Source organism: Gopherus evgoodei, chromosome 1 (assembly GCF_007399415.2).
Source record: "Gopherus evgoodei ecotype Sinaloan lineage chromosome 1, rGopEvg1_v1.p, whole genome shotgun sequence".
In the NCBI taxonomy this organism is placed as follows: Eukaryota; Metazoa; Chordata; order Testudines; family Testudinidae; genus Gopherus; species Gopherus evgoodei.
Window position 1 is genome coordinate 272,348,841 of NC_044322.1, and position 21,636 is coordinate 272,370,476.

A 21,636-nucleotide genomic window follows, 5' to 3' on the forward strand; every position below is an offset into this window, starting at 1 on the left:
AATAAAAGGTGCAAATAAGGTCCCTGCCTCAAGTAGCTCACATTCTAAATTGTTTTCAAACCCACAAATGGGGCAGTGAATGAGCAGATTAAAACTGAATGACCTTCACTTCTAGATCCCCAACTGAAATCAAGCCTGGGGTCATATGACCAAAGTCATTATTGTCTGATCACTACATAGTGGTCTATGTTAAACTTGGGCTGTCTAGTTCCCAGTTGACAGCCATCCATATAATCATCATAATGTGGCATCTGTATTTACAGTCTCAGCAGAAGGGCCAGGGACTCAAAGGACCATAGAGATAAAATCTTACCACAAAATATGGTCCTACCACATTAGAGTTAAGGCATATTGTGGTACTTCAGGAAAATTAACATTCCTATGCTGTACTAGATCTATATATGAATGACTTTGGTTTCCAGGGCTGTTGGCTTCATACCTTTCCCAAAGTACTAAATTCCCACCAAATCTCTTCTTTTAAATTGACATTTTTTAGTCTCTCAATGCCACTTTAAAAAAATCCACTGCAGATCATTGGCTTCTCTCTGATTTCTCATTCTAGTATACTAAAATTGAACTATTGAGTCTCTGATAACAAGTAGCTTTGGAATGAGATGTTAGTTTAGTAAGTGGAAGTAACCATGTGCATAGTAGATCTATTCCACTTGTGCTACCTTGGGATCTCTACACATGCTCTCTGGCCAGTTGTTGAGGATGGTAAAGCTTAGTAACTAATGTGCTGCTAAGCAGTTGTTCTCAACCAAGGGTACATCAACTCATCTAGATAGTTGCCTAGTTTTACAATGAGTTACATAAAAAACACTAGCAAAGTCAGTACAAACTAAAATTTCATTCAGACAATGACTTGTTTATACTGCTCTATGTACACTGAAATGTAAGTACAATATTTATATTCCAATTGATTTCTTTTATAATTATATGGTAAAAATGAGATCAGCAATAGTGTGCTGTGACATTTGTATTTATTTTATAAGCAAGTAGTTTTTAAGTGAGGTGAAACTTGGGGGTACCCAAGACCAATCAGACTCCTGAAAGGGGCACAATAGTTTGGAAAGATTGAGAGCCACTGCTCTAGAGCACTATAGTGCTAACGAGCAGAAGGTTGCAAATGCAGGTCCTGGCAGTGACAGGTTTTTCAGTGTCGGGGGCCTCTTTTGAATCAGAGCTGAGTGCAGATGTGCTGAATTGTTTGTCAGCAGGTGTTGATTCCTTACAAAGGAAGAGGTTACTTACTGCTGACCTACTGGGGCAGGTATGGCACACTAGATTGATTCCATCCTGGAAGAAAGGGAGAGAGGGGGAGTTAAGGTTTGAGACAGAGAGGTCCTAGAAAAGGAACCCTAAGAGCAGCCACATCACAGAATTCATATACTGTTTTGGAAATATTTTTTCTCTTAATTGGACTGCAGTCTTTGAGAGGGTAGATTTTTGTTTGCTCTGTATAAAGATTCATTTGATTTCATTCTCATCAACACCACACGCTCCCACCCCCAGATGGAGCAGTGTTCTAGGGCCAGTTCAAACTACTAGCCCCAGGAGAAGCAGAGCTTTCGCACCGAGGTCATTGTGGTAGGATAGCAGAAATAGCATTATGGGCCCTGCCATTGCAGAGGAATCTTCATGATCCCTGTGGATTAGTTCTCTGGTTCCTCTATTATACTGTTCTTCACTTGCATCTTATGGAGTAAGAAGTTTGTTCCCCCATTTCCCCTTCAAGGTTGATTAATTTCAACCTTGAGGAGAAGAGAATCGAGTCTCATATTTCAGTACTGTAGATGAAAGAAGTCTAGCTATCATTGTTCTTGGATTAACAGATAATTGTTGTTGACCAACCCATATTGGACAAGCCTGCCAATTCCAGCCATTGCTGCTACAATAGCTGCATTTCCTCATCTTGAAGAGGCCTGTTTTGCCACCTTGACACTGTGAGTGTCTGTGTTTTCTTGTGCAGAATCCTTCACTGGCTGAGATTGCTAGGAGTCTCCTGCCTTGAAATAATTAAGCAACTGTCAATTATTTAATTGAATACATACATGGCTCTCTACCAACCATTAACTAATCAGTCTCTTCTCCCTGCACTACCCATGAGGCCCATGTTATCCCCACATTACAGGTGGTGAAATTGAGGAATTGTTGACTGTCAGAAGAATTGAGCTTGTGGGATTTCAGGAGCTGGATTTGTGAAGGATCCTGACAAGATGGAGAAGCTCTATTTTGTTTTAAAAGCCAGAGGAGGAGAGTATGGAAAACTTGAAAGCAATTTTACAGACAGATTGAGGTTAATAGAGTTCTTTAAAAAACAAAACCTTTGAAGCACATCAGTAACAGTCAAAGCCCATTTATGGAATAAATGACTTATGGTGAATACAAGGTGGGATTTGGGCTGGATGCTGGCATGAAGATATAAAAGGAAAACCGAAGGACCTTGGGACTAGGAGAGAAACCAAATATATGAAGTACATGGCTGTTCTTAATAGGCCGGCTTATCAGAAGGTCAAGGCTCCCGATTACTTGGGAACCTGGCTGAAAGGCATACCTTTAGAGACAATGGTGAGTATCTAAGCTTCCTTACTGGCACTACACTAATTAGGGGAAGCATTTAGTGGTGATCACTATCAAGGACCCAACATCTAGACACTTGTACAGAAGACTACACTAGGTGAATGGAGTTTCCAGGGCCCAGAGCCACAAAGATATAACTTTGATTGAAATCAGTGACAGCTAGGAGCCTAAATACCTTTGTGGCTCGGCCTAAGTGAATATCTCCTTTAATTCTTTGGATGTAGTTTGAGCACTTGGTAGGCACCCTGGAATTTCTACGTTCCACCCTATCAGCCTTAGTCACCAGCATTCTTCTGATCTAGGTGGAGCGGGTGGCTGTCCATCTCGTGATTCTTCCTCCTATGTCCCCTTCCAATATCTGCTGTTCTGCCAGCTAGCCAGCCAGTAGGAGAGAGTGGTTGCCTCGAACAACCATAAATCATGTTCCTCCATGGTGCTCCCACAGGAGGCCAACAAAAGAGGAGGACAGCACTGACAGACTTGTCTGTGAGCATATGGATCCTCCAGTAGCCTCCTGATGGCCTAAAAATCTCCCTGCATCAATCGATACTAACGGTAGTCCAGATTTTTTCTCCTATACGGTTTGTCTCAATTCTGTTGTCTCTTGCAAGGTGATGGGGATGGAATAAAAGGAGATGCTCCTCCACCTAGGTGAGGATGATGATGCACCAAATCACCCTTCCACTTTCGGCACATCGGAATACAGTTGAAGAGACTTTGTTCAGGCAATTTACCAATGCAAAGGTAGAATTAACATCCATGGGAACGTTCAGGAGTCTGTAGCTTCCCTGCAGGAAGACTAAACAAGCCAAAGTAAATGTGAATCAGTCAGTCAACTGAGTTGTAAGGCTTTGCTTCAGGAGGTTTCATCTTCCATGTCCACTGTGGTATTGGCTCCCATTTTGCAGACAGCCACCAACAGGGGATGTTGTGCAATAGCCTCCTTGTCCCCTTTCAGTCTTGATTCCGCCATCCTGAGACTGAAGATCCAGAGATGCAAATGTATCCTATGTGTACACTTGACTTACTCCCCCATGACACCCTTGTCTTCTCCCCAGAGCATACTTTAAGCATCTCTGCTCTTGGCTCCTAGTGCAGAGACACTGACTCACCCACATGGCATGTGCCATCCAGTTTATATCTGGGAAACACGGGCAGTGTTGAAACCTCTCAAGTGGAATGGGTACTCACAGAAGCAGAAGATATCAAAGTCCTTAGACAATGACATTATTGTAGCATCTCACAAATAACAGCAAAAATGTTTGTTGTGAGCTCTTTTTGAGCCTTTACTCTTTCTCAATTGTGTTGATTTCCATAGCTGTTTATGTATTTTTGTTTGTACATGTAACTAACAGTGTTGTTGGCAGCCTCTTGTGTCCCTGGGGTTGGGCCCATTGGTTGATGACCCTTCTCCCTAAGGATGAAAACCACCTGCTGGGGACTTGAGCACACTCCCTCTGTCTCTCCCCTCAGTAGCTCTATCTCCTTGTGCTGCTCTGAAAAATTGTAATGTTTGGTTGTCTTTCAATAGTGTGTTATGGTGTCTTTTTTTGAGTGCTGCATCTTTGAGAGAGAGATTAAGTTATTTCTTCCTGAAGCACAAATAGAGCAGAAAAGTCCCTATTTTTGTGTGATCACTGTTAGAAAAGTTTTTGAAAATGCCAGATGAGCGCCCATGTGGGAGTGAAGAACAAAGAGGAAGGACAGAGGTGTGGGAAAGGCCATGGACACTCAGGGACCCTGGTGGTCACTTTCTGAAAATGCTACCTGTGCTCAGAAGAGTCAAAATCCTTTTTATACACTCAAACAATCATTTTTGTCTGCACGGTCTTTTGAAAATGTTATCCTTAGCTTCTGTCTCACCTGTCTCATTTATACAGGGAGGAAACTAATACATACAATCTCATCCGAGTGCTGTTAGAATTAGTCAATGTTTTGTGACAGGGTCAGCCCAAATGGCTACAGGAGAGTATTCGAAGGCAGATATATTAGTTCCAGATTAAGTAGATCCCTTTTCCCTGGGTAAGGTAACAGGAGCAGTTCCAGAACAAGCAGGAACTTGCTGGAACCAATTAAGGCAGGCAGGCTAATTAGGACACCTGGAGCCAATTGAGAAGAAACTGCTAGAATCAATTAGGACAGGCTGGCTAATCAGGGCATCTGAGTTTAAAAAGGACCTCACTTCAGTTTGTAGTGTGCATGTGAGGAGTTGAGAGCAAGAGGCACTAGGAACTGGGAGTGGGAAGGCGTATTGCTGGAGGATTGAAGAGTACAAGCATTATCAGGCACCAGGAGAAAGGTCCTGTGGTGAGGATAAAGAAGGTGTTGGGAGGAGGCCATGAGGAAGTAGCTCAGGGAGTTGTAGCTGTCATGGGGCTGTTCCAGGAGGCACTCTAGACAGCTGCAGTCCACAGGGCCCTGGGCTGGAACCCGGAGTAAAGGCAGGCCCGGGTTCCCCCCAAACCTCCCAACTTCTGATCAGACACAGGAGAAATTGACCTGGACTGTGGGTTCTACCAGAGGGGAAGGTCTCTGGGCTGTTCCCTGACCAACATGGTGAATCTCATTGGCAGATTTGTTTGCCTCAAAGCGCAGGACCCACCAAGATAGAGGAGGAACTCTGTCACAGTTTGTATAGTGCTTTGACAATGAAAAGTGCAATGTAAATATTTATTTATGGGGTAAAAAGTGCTTTTTGTAAGTTTTTTGTTTTTAAAAAAAATCAATGTGTAATGAAAATGGCTTAAGAAGATGAGACTGCTGAACTGCGAAGTTCCTGTGGTGAGTTATAAAGAGATCAAACATAATCTGTCTGTAACTTCCTGTCCTCCAGTTGTCCATCCTGCACAGCCACTTCCTGTCCCACTGGCCTGATTCCAAGCAACAGCAAGCCCTGTGTGGCAACATTTAGCATCTTCAGGGCAGATTTGCATGCGATTTCACTTGCTTTCCAGAAGTCAGGAAGATTTTTTTTAAACATGTCTATTCCCTTTTTTAAATTTATTTATTTATTTATTTGGTGTTCAAGAGAGATTTATCCTGGATCTAAACTTTATGCTCTTCCATGAACAACTTGTACCTTTTGAGATTTCAAATTAATCTCCACAAGAAAAACAAAATGCAAGTAGCCACCATGTCACATTTGCTGCCATGTACTCTGTCTCATACAATGTTAGAAACAAATTACAGGAATATTTGGCACCACAGAAAATAGCTAAAATATCTATGATCCATACAAACCAATGCTAGAGGCTACATGGTATAATGGGAACTTTGTTTAATGTTTTCTGGGATTATCCACTCATAGTAATTCTGCATAAAGATATTAGTGATGCAAAATATTACATATTGAGCAGGTATGCAAAAATATGGTCTCAATCCACCACTGTTCTTGGATTCTTAGGCAGCAATGTGGTCCTGAAGTGCTTTCCATCTATGGTTGATTTAAGAAGTTGCAATCTTTCTTCCTTAGAGTTGGATTAAGGCATAGGCGTTATAGGGAGTGTCAAGGATCCAGCTCCTGGAATCGTGATGAATTCAGAATCTTTGCTCTTTTTTTTTTTTAAATAAATGTCAGTCCTTATGGTTTTAAAGAAAACCTTGAAAACACAACCCAAGTGTGAGTAATGTAGAGATGTCTGCATGAGTCTGCAGCTAGCCTGAAACAAGAGCTTGGAGAGGTATGAGCTGTGCCATGCATCTCAAAGGAGACTGAGCATAAACTACAAGATCCACTGCTCTACAGGCCTCCTGCAAACACTGTGCCAGCAGAGGATGCCATGTGGCAGGAGGAGCACAGTAAGGATGCCTGTCTTGCCCATCAAGCAGATAACATCTAGCTGTTGGGGTAAGAACACAGGCAGCTGTTCTGATTCCCTGCTCCATCATACAGACCTTGACACAATTATCAAAGTCCTTGTCATCTCCAAACTGGTCTACTGCGAAGCACATTATGTAAGACTTCCCTTGAAGACCACCTGGAAGCTTTAGCTGAATCCAGAATGCAACGGTATCTGCCTGCTTAATGGGGTAAGTCCCAGGAAGCATATAACAAAAGGACTGGATTCTGAATGCTAGTCCACTCGAACATAAATCGTGAGGTTGGCTGAAAAAATCATTAGGGGTGTTTGTGTTTGTTTGTTAAACCTGTTCATGTTTTGTAGTCTATCTCTAAATCCCCTCTATTCCTCTGCCCGTGTGTGTGTGGGGGGGTAATTTCAGGGTGGTAAGTCAATCTTTAATGCACACACATGCATGCCTCTCCCTGCCTGCTCAGGTGGAGACTCCACTTACCCTCTTCTCACCTCCTAATATTGGGAAACTGCCATCTATTTCTTATTGCTATCTTGGCCCAGCAGCAACTTTTCTCTTCCTGGGAGCCAGTGGCATCGTTTCCCCAGCTCCCTAGCTCTGGGACTTCTCATCTGCCTGGGCCCCAGCAGCACCACTTCCCCTACTCCTCCCCTGCCTCCTGTTGCCCCAGGATCCGTTCACTCTTATAACTCCAACTTGCAACTTCAGGTACCTAAGTACCTTTACAAATCTGGTCCTGGGTGTTCTCAGAAGTTTCCTCTCGCTGTGGAATTCACTTCCTCTAACTGGATGTCAGAGCCTGGGTTCTTCAGCCTTCAGGGCACGGTGAAGGAGCAGCCATTCAAATGGCAATCATTAGGGAAGTGCGGGGTGCTCATTTTGACAGAACCATGTACTCAGAGAGCAATGGCCATGGTGATTCACTGAGTTACCCAGGTGGGATCTGTCTGGTATTAATGTCCTGGCACCCAGGTGCTTGAATGGAAGGTGATTCAAACATTTCTCAAATAAACTAACCCCTTTTTGACACCACTTACATTTTCTTCTTCGCTTCCTCTTCTTGCTCTTTTTTGACTAAGTGAAAGTAATGTATATGCTGTGGTGAGATGTATTTTGCCTATCATTTCCTCATGAACGACACACTGGAGTTGGATCACGAGCCAGTTGTGGACTGGGCCACATGTGAATGTGACATAGTACCCCATGCAGAGTTATCTAGTTGAAGAATGTGGAGTGATAAACACAGTGAGCTAGATTCTGTGTTACAGCTCTTGGGAAGCAATGCACAGAAGATGCAGCCGAGAAAGGGGATAAAGATGGCTTTAAACCTTCTGCATGCCTCCTGGATTCTGCCAGCCTTGGGAGTTGATATGACTCCTAGTGCAAGTTGGAACAGCCCTGGGGACCGCTGTAATTTGTGGCAGCCTTCCCACTGCTGCATATGGGCTGATCTGCAACCCAAAATTAGCTCTGTTGCAAAGTACTCTTCCTCCATGCCTGGGTGGCCCACTCTTACCCTTGGCAGGCCTTTATGCTGGGAACAGCAGGGAAAGGGGTACCATAGGGCCACTTTCTCCCTGGTGCTGCTGCAGCTCCTTTACAGCCCTTATATATGCTGGAGTAGAGGCCAGAATCTGTCTCGGTGACTCCATCTGTCATAGAGTGGAAATGACACACTGCATGAGGTGACTGTACAGTAAGGGGCTTTTTAGACTACAGTGGTTTACTAAATTACCCTTTTTAACATCTGGGAAACCTTGCAACAAGTTTGGTGGCTTCTCAGTCTAGTTCAGGGGTGGCCAGACCATGGCTCAGGAGCCACATGTAGTTCTTTTATAGTTTAAAATGCGGCTCTTGGAGTCCTCCCCCCCACCCCCTTCTTTGCCTACCAGCCTGTTTGGGGGGGCTCAGGGATTCTGCCCTGCAGTGGAGCGGTGTGGCTAGAAGCTTCTGCCCAGCAGGTAGGGCCAGGGGGGTCTTGTGGCTTCAGCTCCGCAGGAGGTGCCTGCCAGGGCTTGAAGCTCCAGCAGGAGATGGGTGAAGTCTTGTGCCTGGCAGGTGTGCCCCACTGAAGCCCCTTGCCCCATCACCTCACCACAGGGCTGAAGCCCTGAGCCCCGGCAGGTGCGCCCCAGACTTCTGAAGATAGTATGTGGCTCGAAGGGTCAGTAAGTTTTCCCCTGCCTTCCCCCCCAGCTGTATTTAATGGTAAAAGTGTATCCACATAACTAAATCACAGTATAATCTTTCATTTTGGAAAGTGTTGCTCTGAAGAGGCTGCAGACTGGAAGAGCATTATGAATGGAAGGCTGGGATTAAAGGACCCTAACAGAATTGCACGGAGATCTCCCCCCTCCCCCAAAATGGAATGAAAGGGGCAATACTGCAGGGCTTGACGGAAGTAATAACACAGAGCGACACTGTTTTTCCTCTAGTGCTGTTCAAACAGCAAACAAAACAGAGTGTTTTGAGTTGTCCTTTCTAGGGGCAGGGAAGGAATATTGGACTCGGAAGGTTTAATGGCGGCTGGAAGCAGGGCCGGTTCCAGGCACCAGCTTATCAAACAGGTGCTTGGGGCGGCCACTCTGGAGCGAGACGGCACTTTCAAGTATTCGGCAATTCGGCGGAGGGTCCCTCACTCCTGCTCGGAGCGAAGGACCTCCCGCTGAATTGCCGCAGATCGCGATTGTGGCTTTGTTTTGTTTTTTTTGTTTTGGCTGCTTGGGGCAGCAAAACCCCTGGAGCCGGCCCTGGCTGGCAGTGGGCAGTTCAGGGAGAGCAGAAGATAACTGAAGTGTAATGAGGGCAGCAGGACCCCGTTCAGGAGGAGAGAGGCAGGGAACTGCCAGGGAGAGCGAATTAGGAGGAAGATGGCAAAAATGTCTGAGAACAGCAGTGTAGGAGTAGGGAATGGGAAATGAAGCACTTGTCTCTAGCCAGCACTATTGGTCTGTAACTTTGGGCCTATCTACAGCTACAAAAACTGCCATCTTGAGGGCTCATTTACAATGTGCTTGTCTGTCAACATGACTAAATGGTGGCTCTGTAGTGGTGGAGATGGAGCATAACAACATTGTATTTGGATCCTCGAGCCATGGTATGTAACCATCCCTGGTTGGTTTTGTAGTGGCAGACGGGCTCTTTGTTTTCTTTTTCTTTGTTAAAATCGATTGTTCAGTAATTAATTATTTGGCCCTGGCACTAAGTGTTGCCCTTTCATTGCCTTAAGATGGAAAATAAGTGTAAACAGGTATTTCCAGACACACATCTCCTTTTATTTTTTTAACTGGTTCAACCATAATAGTGACGATGTTAGCAGTGCTGGCCACTATACACTCAGCTCTGTCACATAATCATCTCAAATTTTTCTTGATCAATAATTCCAACATAAAATGAAGGATTGTAGAGCTGCCTGCCTTACCAAGAGATGTTATGACGTGCAGTGGCAAATTCACACACAGGCCTGGTCTATGCTACACGTTTATACCGAATTGAGCAGCGTTAAACCGAATTAACCCTGCACCCGTCCACACAACGAAGCCTTTTATATCGATATAAAGGGCTCTTAATACCGGTATCTGTAATCCTCCCCGACGAGGGGAGTAGCACTGAAATCGGTATTACCATGTTGGATTAGGGTTAGTGTGGCCGCAAATCAACGGTATTGGCCTCCGGGCACTATCCCACAGTGCACCATTGTGACCGCTCTAGACAGCAATCTGAACTTGGATGCACTGGCCAGGTAGACAGGAAAAGCCCTGCGAACTTTTGAATTTCATTTCCTGTTTGCCCAGCGTGGAGAGCTGATCAGTGCAGGTAACCATGCAGTCTGAGAATCAAAAAAGAGCTCCAGCACGGACTGTACGGGAGGTACTGGATCTGATCACTATATGGGGAGATGATAGTTCTGTTAGCACACAATGTTCCAAAAGACGAAATGAAAAAACATTTGAAAAAATCTCTAAGGCCATGATGGAGAGAGGCCACACCAGGGACTCAGTACAGTGCCGTGTGAAAGTTAAGGAGCTCAGAAAACCAAAGAAGCGAACGGAAGGTCCAAGGCAGAGCCACAAACATGCCGCTTCTACGCTGAGCTGCATGCAATTCTAGGGGGGTCTGCCACTGCCACCACCAACCCACCCCTGTCCGTGGATTCCGAGGCAGGGGTAATCTCAGCCATGCCTGAAGATTCTGCGGACGGGGAAGATGAGGAGGAAGAGGAGGACAAGCCTGCAGAGAGCACACAGCACTCCGTTCTCCCCAACAGCCAGGAGCTTTTTCTCAGCCTGATGGAATTACCCTCCCAAGCCACCATCCCAGACAATGAAGCCATGGAAGGGACCTCTGGTGAGTGTACCTTTGTAAATATAAAACATGGTTTAAAACCAAGCATTTTTTAATGATTAATTTGCCCTGAGGACTTGAGATGCATTTGCGACCAGTACAGTTAACATGTCTGGGGTTGGAGCAGAAATCCTCCAGGGACATCTCCATGAAGCTCTCCTGGAGGTACTCCAAAAGCCTTTGCAGAAGGTTTCTGGGCAGCGCAGCCTTATTTCATCCTCCATGGTAGGACACTTGACCACGCCATGCATGTAGCAAGTAATCTGGTATCATTGCATGTCAAAGCCTAGTAGCATATTGTCCTAGTATTTGCTGGCATTCAAGCAACATCCATTCTTTATCTCGCTGTCATCCTCAGGAGAGTGATATCGTTCATGGTAACCTGGTTGAAATACAGGAATGTAATTAAGGGGACAGTGGTGGCCATTCCTACTGGGCTGTTTGCCTGTGGCTGAAAAAAAAAAATCCTTCCTTGCAGTTAGCCAAGCAGGGGGAGGAGAGGGGTGGGTGATTAGTGCTGAGTGTTTTCGTGTTTGGCTAGCAGGGATCTTTCCTGCTACCAGCCACGCGGTGGGGGGAGAGCTAAAGTGATCATCCCAGATAATTGGTTGGGGTGGGGGGAATCTGGTTTCTGCTGCTGCACGTTAGCAGGAAAGACGCAGCACTCAATAGGCTTTGCTTGGTATTTGGGAAAGGTGGGCGCTGGATATATGAAGGCTGCAGAAGCCGAAAGACAATGGGTTACCATGGCCACATGCAAGCCGAATTGTGTTGCCCGGACATGCGTCTGTGATTTCTAACACCAAAGCCACAGGCACTCAATATTGAGATGCAAAATGTGACCTTGTATTGAAATCACATATGCAATGTAATGTGAATAGTGGTGTTCACCGTGAAAGAGTGTAACCATTGTTTTGTTAAATGTATCTTTTTAAATACTTCTCTCCTTTTTTTTCCCCCTCCCTCCTGCAGCTGCAAATTTTTCAAGCCTCCCTACGCTGTCCCGAAGTCTATCTCAGATAAGGCAGAGGAAAAAAAAGACATGAGACGAAATGTTCTCGGAAATCATGGAAGTGACCTGCAACGAAAGAGCTCATCTGAATGAGTGGAAGGACATGGTATCAAAGTACAGGAAAGATGCCAGTGACCGTGAGGCCAGGAGGGATGAACATGAGACCAGGAGGGACGAACGTGAGGAGATGTGGTGACAGGAAGATCAATGGTGGCGGGATGCAACACTGGGGCTGCTGCTGATCAAACTGACATGCTCCGGCATCTGGTGGAGCTTCAGGAAAGGCAGCAGGATCACAAAGTGCCGCTGCAGCCCCTGTATAATCACCCTCCCCCCTCACCATGTTCCTTAGCCTCCTCACCCACCAGACGTGTAAGAATGTTGGGGGGGTAGGCTCTGTGCACCCACCCACTCCATCTCAGTGGACAGCCCAACAAAAAGGCTGGCATTATTTTGAAATTTTTTTAGTGGCCTTTTTTTTCCCTCCTATCCTCCTCCCAAACCCCATCCGGGCTACCTTGTCAGTTCTCTCCCTCTTTTTATAATCAATAAAGACTACATGATTTTTAAATTATAGTGACTTTATTTCCTTAGAAAGCAAGCTGTAATCAAAGGGGGAGGGTGGGTTGCTTACAGGGAATGAGTCAATCAAGGGGGCGGGTTTTCATCAAGGAGAAACAAACACAACAGTCACACTGTACCCTGGCCAGTGATTAAACTGGTTTTCAAAGCTTCTCTGATGCGCACCACTTCCTGGTGTGCTCTTCTAATCGCCCTGGTGTCTGGCTGCGCATAATCAGCGGCCAGGTGATTTGCCTCAGTCTCCCCCTTACTCTCACAGAGATTGTGGAGCACACAGCAAGCAGCAATAACAATGGGGATATTGGTTTGGCTGAGGTCTGAGCAAGTCAGTAATGTGCACCCGTGTCCCTTTAAACGTCCAAATGCACATTCTACCACTATTCTGCACTTGCTCAGCCTGTAGTTGAACAGCTCCTGACTACTGTCCAGGCTGCCTGTGTATGGCTTCATGAGCCATGGCATCAAGGGGTAGGCTGGTCCCCCAGGATAACTACAGGCATGTCAACATCCCCAACTGTTATTTTCTGATCTGGGAAGTAATTCCCTTACTGCAGCCGTTTAAACAGAGTAGCGTTCCTGAAGACGCGAGCATCATGAACCCTTCCTGGCCATCCCACGTTGATGTTGGTGAAACGTCCCTTGTGATCTACCAGTGCTTGCAGCACCATTGAAAAGTCCCCCTTGCGGTTTATGTACTGGGTGCCCTGGTGCTCCAGTGCCAAGATAGGGATATGGGTTCCATCTATTGCCCCACCACAGTTAGAGAATCCCATTGCAGCAAAGCCATCCACTATGACCTGCACATTTCCCAGAGTCACTACCTTTCGTAGCAGCAGCTTAGTGATTGCTTTGGCTACTTGCATCACAGCAGCCCCCACAGTAGATTTGCCCACTCCAAATTGATTCCCGATTGACCGGTAGCTGTCTGGCGTTGCAAGCTTCCAGAGAGCTATCACCACTCTCTTCTCAACTGTGAGGGCTGATCTCATCTTGGTATTCTGGCGCTTCAGGGCAGGGGAAAGCAAGTCACAAAGTTCCATGAAAGTGCCCTTACGCATGCGAAAGTTTCGCAGCCACTGAGAATCGTCCCACACCTGCAACGCTATGTGGTCCCACCAGTCTGTGCTTGTTTCCCAGACCCAAAATCGGCATTCAATGTCTAGAACCTGCCCCATTATCAGCATGATCTCCAACGCGCCTGGGCCCATGGTTTGAGAGAATTCTGTGTCCATGTCCTCATCACTCTCGTTGCCGCTCTGCCGTAGCCGCTGCCGCCGCCTCCTGGTTTTGCAGGTCCTGGTTCAGCATAGACTGCACAAGAATGCATGAGGTGTTTACAATGTCCATGATGGCTGTCTTGAGCTGAGCAGGCTCCATGCTTGCCATGATATGGCATCTGCACAGTTCACCCAGGAAAAAAGGTGTGAAACGGTTGTCTGCCTCTGCTTTCACAGAGGGAGGGGTGAGGCTGTACCCTGAACCACCAGTGACAATGTTTTTTGCCCCATCAGGCACTGGGATCTCAACCCAGAATTTCAATGGGCAGGGGAGACTGCGGGAACTATAGGATAGCTACCCATAGTGCAACGCTCCGTAAATTGACGCTAGCCTCGGTACATGGACGCACAACACCGAATTAATGTGCTTAGTGTGGCTGCGTGCACTCAACTTTATATAATCTGTTTCCAAATACCGGTTTCTGTAAAATTGGAATAATCCCGTAGTGTAGACATACCCACATTGTCTTTGTACTTCAATTGCTCTAACAGTTTTAAAGGTGTCCAAAAATCAATCTTGGTCACAATGAGAGACCTCTAGTCTTATCTGGATAAATGTCCCTTGCAAAACTTTTGTAAAAGTGGACAGCTATGCACAGATTCCCAGTGCTTCTGCAGCCAGGGGCTGGATTGGGGATAGCCTGAAAAATACCCACACCCCCTTTGCTTAGGAATGTGGTCATGGTGGAAAGGAGTCAGTTTTGTTGGGGATGCCCTAAGTGGATTTTTGTTGCTGAATGAAACTGCCTTTTGTGATGAGCAGTCGTTTAAGTTCTTTGTACCAAAAGCTGGAATTTCTCCTGATGCTAGTAACCTTGTCACTAATCCCTACAGTCAGCTGAAATGTGTGGAATGGGTTTTGCTTTTCATGACACGTGTGTCCGCTCCAAATGTTTCTGGGATGTTTGTAAGTTTCAGGAATACCTGCCCTGCCTCCCCAAAAATCAGGATTGTAGCACAAAAATTGGGGAGAGGTAATCCATCACTAGATGTCTACATGTACAGTGATGCAGTGGCACTGCTGTACCGACACAGCTGTGCTGCTGCAGTGTCTCGTGAAGACGCCCTATGGAGTGATCTCCTGTCAGCATTAAAAAAACCACCCCTGCGAGCAGCATAAGCTGTGTTAGCAGGAGAAGCTCTCCTGACAACTTAGCGCTGTGCTTAGCACTTATATTGGTGTAACTCAGGTCATTCATGGGGGTGGAATGTTCACACCCCGAGCGACATAAGTTTTGCTGACATAGGTGGTAGTGTAGACATAGCCATAGGGTTTTCTTATCAGGACAGGCCCAGTGTTATGCAGAGGCCTCTGGAATCATCAGACCAAGAGAGATACTTTGCACCCTCTTTGAGATTGTGAAAACTACCCTCACTTGAAATGCTTCTTCTGGTGATGGCCCTTGAGACGTAGAGGACTTCTATAGTTAAAGGTTCCAACAAATGTGCTTGGCCAGTCCTATCTCTGAGAGGTGCCTAGTCAGTACTGTCACATTTATGTCTGTAACATCAAGTAACTTGCAGGCAGTGTTTTCTGTCACCTTAGATTTTATTCATTGCTACAATGAAAGTATGTCATTTCAGGAACAATTTTATTCTCAGGTAGTCACTGGCCTTAGTGTGAGGTGTGCTATAATCTCCCAAAAATGTTTGACTATTCCTTGTTTTATTGCTGAAATGTACAATCTCTTTTCCTGTCAAATTCCAAAAGCGCATGAGGTAAGATCAATGTAATTTTGGTTTGTTTCTATTTCCAGGTGAGTTTTCTTCTGTACGTGCACAGACTAAAGGGCTAGCTTCCACTGAATATTTCTTCATTGGTATAAAGAACCAACAGCTTGTTTTATTAGAGGAGCAGGTCTTGGCAGCCACTAACGTGCAATTAACCAGCTCCCTTTGGGAGTGTAATTGGAGCTCCAAAGAAAGAGCTGGATTGGCTGAGACTGAAATCACCAGTGAGCCAATTGTCTGGGAGTGAAATTGCTTGTAAATGGATTGGCTGTGATGAAAAGTGGTAAATTACACTACCCTCTTGTTTCTTCCTGCCTTTCAGAAAAAGCCACTGGGAAACATAAGCGCATCTGCTTCCCCCTAATAATCCATGTAAGCATGATATGCCTCTTACCGCATACACATGCAGCACTGGGAGGGAAGTGTGTGAACAAGGTGAGTTCACCAGATTTTGCACAGAAAAACAATGATGCAGGTTGACTGAACAGAGCTTTCTGATTCACTGGGTGCTGACTGCAGCTTCCCCCACATGCACATGCCCTTCGTGATTACATAGAAGACAGGAGTGTCCATTTTTTTAAAAGGGACACTGTCAAATAGCTTCCCTACATGGTGGTTTCGCAAATAAAAGGAAAGGGTTTGACAAAACCTGATATTAAGAGGTATGTTTCTGCTAGGATGTACTTTTAAATGTTGACAGGTTTATGTAAAAAATCCACCACCCTTTAGAACACCCAAATCCAGAGTACAGTGTGAGTGACTGTAAATGCAAATATTTAGAAACAGAAAGTGAAACAAATTAGATGTAATTGCCCAGCTTCAGTGAAGCCCAAAAAATAAACACAGTATAAATTAATGGTAAAAAATCAATTAGATTTAAAAAAAAGACTTGTTTTTTAAGCTGAGTGTTAATGTAGTTCAGGATAATTTTCACTCTTGATCACATCTCTTTACGTGTTTATTATAAGTTAGTTGGTAGCTGTTTTAATTACTTGTTGCCATCTTTTATTATAATGCAAGCTCATATTGCTACACCGTATGTTTTGTTAGTCGTTGCTATGTAAAAGAATTCATACCTCAGCCACAAAGACTTAACTCCTTGGTGTGACATGTTGCATTCAGGTCTCATGTTCAACAGCCATTTACTATAATAACAATTACATATAAAAGCATAGTTCTGCTCTAACATGAACATTCTGGGGCTACATGTTTACTGTACCTCAGCTTCTGTCTCTCACCTGTTCTGTTTACTCCCTACTAGCCCTGCAAATGCATCCTGGGCTTTGGGGCCAGACCATTCAACAGAGCTCAGTGCCCACAATCCTGCCTAAATTTTCAAAAAGTTCAACACATAATGTGTATTTTGAGTGCTGAGAATGTTTGGAAAATGGCCCCCAGTAGTCGAACTGAGTTCTTTTCACCTTATCCAGTCTTCAGTAATAAGGGGACAATGTCACTTGTGTTCCCTCATTCTCTTCAGTGGGTTTGCATGGCTGTCACAGATTGGAAGATAGCGAGCAATTCTGTTGATGAACAAGACTCCAGCTCACGCTTCCTAACTGTGTTTGACTCTGTAGTCAGGGTTAACAGAAGTAAAAAAACCAATGAAATCTTAGGCCTTGTCTACACTAAGTCTTCTCACTAAAAACTGCCTTTTGTAGACCAAACAGTATGCACGTACACACCACAATGTGACTTTTGGCAGGAAAGATGCCTGGTTTTGGCGACTAAATATGTCTACCCTGACAAGAGACTCGTGTCATTTTCCTCTACATTTTTCTCGACAAAGGGCCAGTGTAGACCTAAGTTCCCTGTAAGCTTTGTGGCCTCGCAGCAGCAGCCTATTAAGCGCTGCCAGGCGCTCAGGGCTATGGCGGGGAGAGATGCCTCTCCCCCAGCCCCAGACCTGCTGGGGTTTGGAGAGGCGCCCCTCCCCCAGCCCCAGCCTAGCCCCAGACCTGCCATGGCTGGGGGAGAGGTGCCCCAGCCCCAGCCTAGCCTGGCCAGTATCAGGTTTATAATGGCAGCAGGCCTATGCTCAGCAGGGACCCTGCTGGCTCTCAGCTCCACTTCACTGGCTCCCCTCTTCTCCTCTCCCGTCCTTCCCCAGCGCTACTCTAAGCCTGCGGGCTCAGGACTTCTCCCTGAGTCTCTCCCACCCCCACTTGCTCCTCTCAGCTGGCCAGCTGAGGGCTCCTCTCTCCGCCCCCACCCTCTGTCACTGGCAGGCAGCAGCTGCTGGCTGCCTGCCAGTGACTGGGGGTTGGAGGGGCGGAAAGGAGCCCACAGCCGCTGCCACTCCTCTGGGCCCCCAGTGACAGATGGTCTGTTGCTTCAGACTCCCTAGGAGAGCCTGAAGCTGCGGACCGTCACCAGGGGCCTGGACTGCAGACGGATGTGCCACGACCGGGGAGAGGCGCCCCTCCCCTGGCACCAATCCAGCCTGGCCTGGACCTCCTGCAGCTGCAGGAGAGGCATCTATCCCACGTCCTCAGCCCCTGAACTGCCATGGTAGGGAGAGGTGCCTCTCTTCCTCAGTCCAGGTGCTGCTGCGGGGAGAGAGCAGGGGGGAGTCTCTCTCCCCACTGTAGCCCCAGGGCACCCTGCACCCCGCACCCCAAACCCCTCATTCTTGGCCCCACTCTACAGCCTGCACCTCCAGCCACAGCCCTCACCCCCTCTCACACCCCAACCCTCTGCCCTGACCCTCAGCCCCCTCCTACACTCCAACCCCCTCGGCCCAACCCTGCCACATGAATTTTATATGCATCGATATGAAAGTGATATGTGACACATCACCTCCATACTGGTGCACATAACAAAATTCATTCCACACATGCATGGGAAAAATTAGAGGGAACACTGATGTAGACACCACCCTTGATTTCATCGTTTTAATTGGCCTCTAGGAGCTAGGAGGTGTCCCACAATGCCCATCGTGATCGCTCTGGTCAGCAGTTCGAACTCCACTGTCCTGCAGCCAGGTAAACGACCATCCACTCCTGCCCCTTAGAAGGCCTGGGAATTTCTGAAATTCCATTTCCTGGTGGCTCGGCATGGAGAGCTCATATCGCATCTTCCCAGGTGACTATGGTTCATAGGCACACCAAACGCTGTCCTGCTTGGACCACTGTGGAGCTGTTGGTTCTTCTCCGAGTGCTTGTTCATGTCAGTTCCAATTTTTCCCCTAGTCACAACCGTAGGGTCGGCCTGGGTGCCCCCTGGAGTTGCACCTTCATGGGGCCCAATATAGAGCCTTGCTGACCTCCCTCAGTTCTTTCTTACCACCAGTGACGGTAACTGGAACTTAATCTTGCTCTTCTCTTGCTTCAGCAAGTGGTTTAGCAGTGCTTCAACTGTACACTGTACATAGTTAGTTTTCAGTAGTTAGTACAGTTTAGTAGTTCTTTATAAGTTTCAGATATGGGGGATTCGCTCTCCATTCCATCCCCATTTCTCCCCTCTATTCATTACTGTGGCATGCCGTGATCCCTGGGCTTTGACTTGCCAGATTTGCGCAAAGCGCATGCCAAAAGATGACCCCCACACCTCCTGCTTATGGTCACCATGATGAGGATCACCAGAAAGACTGCTGCAAGATCTGTCGGGAATTCTGACCAAGAACCATTAAGGACAGGGAGTAGCATCTCAAAATTCTTCTTATGGAGGCATCTCTTTGACCTCAGTCGGACCCAGGCGCCGGGGATCCTTCTCCCAGCATGTAATCTTCAGCGCGAAGTGGTATGGAGCCATCTTTGAAGGATCCTGCGCCGAAGAAAGATGCTGGCAAGGAAGCTTGGCACCAGCATGGAGCCTCCTGGGGACTTTCCAGCCTTTGGCACCAGTCCTAATCACCGGCGCAGAAGAAAAAGGTCAGAGAGAGGCCGTCTCCCTCAGCAAGACCCAGGGAACAGCCACCAGTGACACCTCAGTTGGGCGACGGCTCAGAGACTCAGAGTGGGGCCACGTTGACTCCTGCCCAAGGAAGGCAGTTGAGTCCAGGCCCGTCTTGCTCCCCCCACCCATCAAAGCATCTACCACTCCCATCCACTCCAGAGGTTTTCGAGGCGGTGCAGGACCTATCGAGGCTCATGGTGCCATTCTTGCCGCTGAGACAGCAGAGCGTCCCAGCACCGCAGGTTCCATCCCAGCACCCCATGTAGTCAAAGGGAAAGCCAGCAATGATGGCATGTCGATCCTCATCATGTCGGCACCCTTCTACTCCAGCACCACCATCCAGGGAGCGCAGTCGGTCCCCTGCTTCTCAATGCTCTACTTCGAGAGGAGCAGTGCCACCCTGGTTCTCCGAGTCAGAGTCGGACTCATACTACTCTGACTATAGCAGGAGCAGAAGATCCTCCTCGCGACACCATAGGTGGTCCCGCCTGAAGCAGTGGACCTCTCAATGGCAAAATCCACTGCAGTGGCCCTTTTGGACTCGGTGGGCTTTCCATCAAGACCAGTGTTGGAGCAAGGAATCCCACTCAGGTGCAGCATCAGTGGCATCCATGATGTTCGTTCTGCCACAATTGGCACCGGAGCCAGTGCTTGGTCATCAAAAATGGCACCACAGGTGCCTGTGTTAGAACCGACTGCAGCACCGACATTGATCACTTCAGCACTAGAGGCATCGGTGGCCTCAATTGTGGCCAAGGCACACGACGCACCCTCGGCACTGACAACGGCAATGGCAGCGACACCACCGCTGTCATCGGCAACAGTGTCTGCAGGAACCCCAGTGCACATGCTGCACCAGGCACCAGCGTGGGGCACAATGTCGGCACCAACACCCGTGCCTTTCACAGCACCAGGACCAAGCCAATCTAAGGCAGTTCCCACGGGGACGGTAGGGAGCAACCACCTCCCCTGATGGTCTCCTCCTCCTTCTCACCAGATGAGGCCCTAGCGGACACTTTAGTAGCCCCAGCTCTGGAAGACTCCAGAGTGTTGGAGCAGCTACTGTGCTGGGTCACCCAGAGTCTGGGCATTAAGGCAGAGGAAGTTGTGGATGATGCGGGCCCTGTGGTGGACATCCTGCCTCCCTCCAGTCCTGCCCGTATCACCTTACCGCTGATAAAGATAATCACAGACATGACCAAGGCCCTTTGGCAGACCCTGGCCTCGCTTCCACCTTTGGCCAAGTGCAATGAGCGCCAGTACTTTGTGCCCTCCAAGTGCTATGAACACCTCTATTCCCACCCTCAACCTGATTCCCTGGTGATGGACACTGCTAACCAGTGACAGAGGCAAAAATTTCAAGGCCCTTCACCCAAGAATAGGGACACCAAAAAACTAGACCTTTTTGGGCTAAAGGTCTACTCCACAGGGGGGACTGCAACTCTGAATATCTAACCAGCAGGCCATTGTCAGCAGGTACTCCTACAATACCTGCTAGGTTATAGCTACATTTACAGAGTTGCTCCTCCAGACTTCCATGCCGAATTTTCAGTCAGGTGAGCATTACCTCATCACAGTCCCAACCTGCCAAAGGAAGGGGGTGACTCCCTCAAGGGTCTAACAGATTCTTTTGTTGCTGCCTAAGACAGTGTCTATTGTTCCTGTGAAGCTGGGCTGGTTTTGTCCCATCCATGTGTAACCCTTCTGCCCCTCTGAGTTGGCAGCAACAAGGGCCAGGTTCAGTATCCAGGGGTTCCATTTCAATAACCCAATGCCAAACCAGCTCGAGCCCCCACCCAGTGACCTGGGAAAATCTTACACACACCCCTAGGCGCCTCAAAGAGGCAATGCTTCCCCTCTCGCAAGCACAGAGTCTCAGTGTAGCAGAAAAGATTTAATACATGAGATAAACAACAAACACTAAATTGGGAAAAACACCTCAACTAGAGTTCATAGACCAAACCGTGAGCAAAGACCCACGCCAGGAAACTGGGCTGTGTCCTCTTTCCTGGGCTCTTGAGTCCAGCAACCCCAAAATCACCCACAGTCCCAAAAAGTCTCTGTCCTGGGTCAGTGCAGCCCCAAAGTTCGAGAGTCTATCTGCAGAGGTCTCCTCCCCCCAGCCTGGTAGAAAGGGGCACCTTACGTGGTCCGGGGCCAACTGCCCTGCCTCTCCGTGGGTTCTGCTCCCGCCTTCTCCACGAACTGCTCCGCTTTACCAGCCGCTCCACTCTGCTCCTCCAGCCGTCCTCAGAAACTGCTCCGCTCCGCCAGCTGCTCTGCTCCACCAGCTGTCCTGTGAGCTGCTCCAGTTGTCCCTGCAAACTGCTCGGCTCTGCTCGTTCTGTGGGCCGCTCCACCCATCTCACAGCTACTCCGCTCTGCCAGCCGCTCCGC